The sequence below is a fragment of the Eriocheir sinensis genome, chromosome 21, assembly GCF_024679095.1.
Source record: "Eriocheir sinensis breed Jianghai 21 chromosome 21, ASM2467909v1, whole genome shotgun sequence".
Classification (NCBI taxonomy): domain Eukaryota; kingdom Metazoa; phylum Arthropoda; class Malacostraca; order Decapoda; family Varunidae; genus Eriocheir; species Eriocheir sinensis.
Window position 1 is genome coordinate 9,110,798 of NC_066529.1, and position 6,595 is coordinate 9,117,392.

The following is a 6,595-nucleotide window of genomic DNA, read 5'->3' on the forward strand; positions in this document are numbered from 1 at the left end:
GTCTTAACGCAACACACAACAGCCACCAGCAACACAAAAAGCTTTAACACAACACACAGGGACTAACAAAACATAGCATTCTTGACACAACACACACAACTCAGTCACATCATAAGCCACAGCGCAACACAACACTGCAATCCTTACGCAATACACATCACCCATCACAGCACAGCAACTTTCACGCAACACACACCAGTCAGTCATGTCACAGCAACCCATAAAGCAACACACAGCAGCCTGGCACAACACAAGATGTCTTAATTCAACACACAGCACCCAACAAAAACACAGTGTCCTTCACTCAACACACACCAGACAAGCATATCGCAACACAACACTGTCATCTCTATGCAACACACAGCAGCCAAGCACCTAGCAGCAAGTCTTAATGCAACACAAAACAACCTAACACAACACACCAAGACAGCGCAACACAGCAATACAACCCATCACAGGTCAAGTAACAACGCAACACATGGCACTTCGCATCAACACAGCAACCCTCAACACAACCGATATCAAAACCTAGAGACATACGCACCACATCATAACTTTACTTAACACATCTCACCTTACTTAACCCCCCCCTCCCCCCCATGACTCGATAACCCATATAATGCACTTCTCGGCAACATACCATCCTCTCCTTTCCTAGGCCTTTCACTTACAAACAGTCCCAAGAATATTACGAGTTAACCCTTCCTAGGCCATTCCCTTGAGATTAGTTCCCGGAATATTACCAGCTAACCCTTCCTAAGCCATTCCATTGAGCTCAGTTCCGACAATATTATAAGATCTCATTTCCTAGGTCATTCCATTGAGATAAGGCCAATAGTATTATGAAATCTCTTTTCCTAGGCTATTCCATTGTAATCAGTTTTGACAATGTTACAAGCTTTCTCTTCCTATAGGTAATTCCTTTGAGATTAGTCCCAGCCATGTTATAAAACCTCCATTCTAAGGCCATCCTCTTGAGATCATTCCCAAAACTATTTCGAGCTCTCCCTTCCTAGGCCATAATATTCTGATACGTTCAAACAACATTGCAACATCTCTCTTCCTAGACCATCCTTTTGAGATCAGTTCCAGCAATATTACGAGCCTTCCCTTCGAGGTCTTTATGAGCCACTTCAACGGTTTAATGGATACAGTCAACACATTAATTTCCTCTGTTATAGTATAGCCCAGATAGACCATTAAAAAAGTCAGTGGAAATCAATTATGCGGACTTCAGCGATGATGTAAAACTGTTGAGAGGCTGCCATTGATTTTTGGGCCGGTAATAACTGACTGCGATAGGAAACTTAACCTCTCTCTCTCTCTCTCTCTCTCTCTCTCTCTCTCTCTCTCTCTCTCTCTCTCTCTCTCTCTCTCTCTCATGGACTGTTAGAAAAAGCAAAATTCCTCTGCCAACGTGAATTTCTGTTATCTTACCGCCGCGCCCCAAACACCCTCCACCCCTTCCTTATACCCATCTCCAACCCCCTTTCCTCCACCCCCCTGTACAGCATCACTCCCACACCTTGCACCACCACCTCCCACACCCCTGCACCACCACCTCCCTCCACCACTTCTTCCCCCTCCCCCCCATATTCTGCCTGACACCCTGCCACTCCTGCTCCTTATAAACAACAACTCCCGCGTGCCTAAAATCCTGAAAGCGAAATGGGCCGTTTGGACTCGCGTGTATAATGAAACCCCCGAAAATATTTGTGTTTATACGACTCTGTGCCTGTGTGTGTGTGTGTGTGTGTGTGTGTGTGTGTGTGTGTGTGTGTGTGTGTGTGTGTGTCGTCATTTGTGTTTATGTACGGTTCATTCCGTACAGTTGGACCTCTGATGTCTTTTAAGAAAAATAGCTTGATTTTTTTTGCTTAATAATGATAGTTACCGACCCTAACTATACCGAGCGAGTCAAAAATTAACTAAAAAAATAACAAAGTGCCCCTTCGAAGGGACCTCAAACCTGTACCCTCTTAAAAGAAATGATCCATCACTAAATAAATAAAATATGGCAAGGTAACACCGTGGACTTTTTTAGACTGTATCCTCCATACTTTTTATACAATACAGTACCCGCTTAGAAGAAAGGATGCAACACTAAATTAAATATGACATGATACCACCGTAGACTTTTCAAATTGTCCCTTACTATAAGTATTATAACTCCAATACTAAATAAAACCTGGCAAGACAAACCCGTAGACTATTCAAACACTCGCTACGTCTTAAATAACTTTCTTTCCATCATGCAAAAATAATGACCGCCGAGTAAGTTCTATAAAAGGGCAAAAGATTAGAAAAGGGGACGCCAAGAGAATGAAGACACACGAGGGTGGAAAAGTGAGATAAAAAAAGAGAGGAAAAACACAGAGAGAGGAATAGTGAGAACAGTCACCTGGTAGAGTCCGCGGTCAGGCAGGCGGTCCAGCGGTGAGTGTTGGGTCCGCTACTCCCGCTGAATGAGTCTACTTTTTACCCTTTGTGTTGAAGTCCTATTATCTCTCTCTCTCTCTCTCTCTCTCTCTCTCTCTCTCTCTCTCTCTCTCTCTCTCTCTCTCTCTCTCTCTCTCTCTCTCTCTCTCTCTCTCTCTCTCTTTTTTGTGGTATGTTTTCTTACTCCTTGTATAATCAATCTTTTTTATGCTTTTTTCCCTTCTTTACATAACAGAAAAGAAAAAGGCAATGCTTGTGGAAGAAAAATGAGAGAGGATAAAAAATATGAAGGAGAAGAAACAGAATAAGATGAAAGAGAATTAATAGAGAGGAAACAGGGAGAAGGCGTAAAAAAGATAGTGGAAAGGGAGATGATAATGAGGAAGATGAATAAGAGTGTTTGATATTCCTCCCCCTCACATCCCCGCCCGCCGCGTCCATTGTTCCCGTCGCCGCCGCCGCCGCTCTGTTTCCGCGGGTAATTATAATGAGCACAAGTGTTCCGCAGGTAAAGTCAGACGTGCGGCGAGGAAAGTTTGGGAGACTATCATTATTATACGTTTTATGTCACTACTGCCATTATTACATCAACTATTGTTATTATTATTATTATTACTGTTATTTCTACTACTACTGCTACTACTGCTACTACAACTACCACCACTACTACTACTACTACAACTACCACCACTACTACTACTACTACTACTACTACTACTTTTATTCTGCTCCTCCTCCTCCTCCTCCTACTTATCCTACTATTACTCTATTCGTACTGTTGCTACTACTACTACTAATACTACTACTACTACTACTACTAATAATAATAATAATAATAATAATACCACCGCACAATCACTATCATTTTCTCAACGTCTACCATCACAACCATCACACCCACCACAGCCACCACAACCACCACAACCTACGACCTTCACCCTTTTCACCACCTCCACCACCACCACCGCCACCACTCTCCCCCTCCCCCCTTTCACCCAACCACGCCGCTACCGCCGCCGCCGCCATCCCTTGCTCCGGCCTAAGCCTCAGCGCTTTCTTACTCGCCGCTGCTGGAATTGGAATCTGGGAATGTTGGAACAATGCCAAAAGACGCCAGGACCAGGAATCGTGATGGTGGTGGCAGCAGCGGCGGCGGCAGTGTGGTGGTGGTGGTGGTGGTGGTAGAAAAGTACCGGGAAAACAGCCGTTGTGGAAAAAATATATAAGCAATAAAAAACGGAAAGGGGAGGAGGAGGAGGAGGAGGAGGAGGAGGAGGAGACTGAAGATGAGAGCGCAGACGACGGCGAGGACCTAACAGAGGAACGAGGAAGGCGGAAGCGGCGAGGACGAAAAGGAGGAAGGAGAATTGAGGCCGAGACGAGGATGACGTAAAAGAAATAATACATACATAAAAATAATACTCCCGAGAACAAATAAACGTAAATGGAATCGAGGACAGAGGCTGAAGACGAGGGAGAAAACGAGAACGACAATGAGGACGAGGACGAGGATGAGGACGGTGAGGTGGCGAGCGAGGCGGGCGAGGCGGAGCAGGCGGAGGCACACGAAAGGAGAAAACTAATGTATTCTTTTTCTACGCGCTGATAATACATAAGCGAACTTCTGCACATTTATGTATTCCCCCTTTTATTTATTCATTTCCATTCCTTCGAAGACTATAAGGAAAAGAATATGAGGAGGAAGAGGAGGAGGAGATGGAGGAGAAGAAGGGGAAGAGTTGAATGAGGAATAAAGTGAAGAGTAAGTAAAGAACGAAAAAGAAGACCAGAAAAGGATATATGAGGAGGAGGAAGAGCAGGAGGAGATGGAGGAGAAGAAGGGGAAGAGTTGAATGAGGAATAAAGTGAAGAGGAAGTAAGGAACGAAAAAGAAGACCAGAAAAGGAAAGGAGGAAGAGAAGAAATACCGGTAAAAAAGACAAAAAGGAGAAGAGGTGGAGGAGAAGGAGGGGAAGGGAGTTGAATAAAACAAGGAAGAAATAGAAGAGGAAGTAAAGAACGAAAATGAAGACCTGAAAAAGAAAGGAAGAAGAGAGGAAAGACCGGTAAAAATACTATAAGAGAACAAATGTACATAAAGAAAGAAGAGATGATGATGAAATTGGAAATGGAGGAGGAGGGGAAGGAAGTTGAATAAAACGAAGAAGAAATAGAAAAAGAAGTAAAGAACGGAAAAGAACGTCTGAAAAAGAAAGGAAGAAGAGAAGAAAGACCGGTAAGAAAAGACGATAAAAAAACAAGTATAAATGAAGAAAGGAGAGATAATGAAGAAAGAGGAGGTGGAGGAGAAGGAAGGGAGGAAGTACCAGGAAGAAAAAAGAAAGAGGAAGTAAAAAACAAAAAAATGAGACCTGAGAAAAAAGGAACAAGAGGAAAAAGACAAATAAAAAAGGGGATAAAAGAACAGACATAGGTGAAAAGGGACAATAAATGATGAAGGGGAAGACAAGGGCGACTAAGAAGAGAAAGACAGACGATGAAGGAGATAAATGTGGAGGAGGGGAGGTGGACAAGGTACGTGGGTCTTTATTGCCCATCCCAGCCGGCCACTCCACCGCCGGGCGACAGATGTGAGGCGCTGAGTCACGCTGCGCCACGCTGGGCCGAAGTCTTGGGGCAGCTAGCGGGCACGTACGCAGCGCCCGCCGACCTTGGCAAACGTTAAGAAGGTGCCGGAATGAGGAACGACAGACTCATATTCGCTTTGGCCAACACGTTTGCCCTCCCAGCCGGCGTACGCACTCACCGCACCACCCGCTCTCCCACCTATCAACCAACCCACCAGCCCACCGCACCACCCGCTCCCCCACCCATCAACCCACCCCTAACCACCGCACCGTTCGCCCGAGCACCCATCAACCCAACCGTATGCCCTTCCAGCGAACCAGACATGTTATCAACACATTCACGCGGCCTACCAAAGCGATTGCCCACCCACCCATCAACAAACTCAGTTACCTCAGCACACCACTCACCCACCCACCAGTCAACCCAGCATTCTCAGTCAGACGAACAGCACCCCCCCCCCCCAGCCCACCACACCGCTCACCCACCCACTCATCAGCCCACCCGCCGGTCCGCCCACTCGTCCTCAATTCCCTCAGAGTGTGGCCGAGATTCTCGTCCGTGGGTACAAATCAGTGGTTTAGGAGGCTGTTAGAGTCCGCTTACCTCCTCCCATTCCCTCCTCCGCGCTGTCTGACGGCTGAATTTTGTTCTCAATTGAGGCTGAGCCGCCTTAGCCGCCGGTCTGACTCCCTGGAGACCGGCTGCTGACGGACAACTTAATTACTTGGTTCTACAGGGACTTAGTTTGGCCTAGAGTTTGGGGCTTATGTCTCCTCGCCGGTCCAAGGAAGGGGAGGAGGGACCAGGAGGGAAGTCCGAGAATATGGAGGAAATTGACAAGGGGGAGGAAGAGAAGCACGGGGTGGCCTGCTGGGGCCAGGAAGTGGTGTGGTGTGGCGTCCTTCAGCGTCACCGCCACACGCGGCGGAGCGTGACAGACTTTAGACGCTGCTGAGTTACCATCAGGCCGGCGAGCAGAGGCGGCGCCCGGCGAGTTGCTTCCCGCCACCACGGCCGCCGCGATGAGTCGGGGCTCGTGACGGCACCATCACCTGCGTGTTCAGGCCACGGGAATGTTCACACAGACGCTAAACCTCTGGCGATGAATGTAAGTCTTGTTCCCTTAGAAATAAGAAGATAATAGTTTACTTGTTCAGTGGTTGGCGCAAAAATGTCACGACAAATGAGTAAATTAAACTTAACCCATAGTGTCTCCGGGAGGTCCTGTGTTGTAACATTAGGACAGCCGCCTCTAACGTGGCCGACCCGGTTTCGACTTCCGGCGGGATAAAAACACGGAAGTTTTATTTTTTCCTCACATATACAATGGTTTCTCATTATGTTATTATTCAACTTGGAACATGTCATTGCACCAGCAATTAGTCTGAAGAGAAAACATAAACCTGACGATTTGCTTCGCTGAAACATTACGGTAAAGTGTACGAGCCGCGGGGCCGCTGCCGCTGCGTCTCTGCGGGTGACCGCTGAGCTAAGGGCGTCATGCGCATGTGTCACTGAGGCTGTGGCGGAGAGCTTTCTGGGAAGCCTCAGTGTAAAGATTAGATGA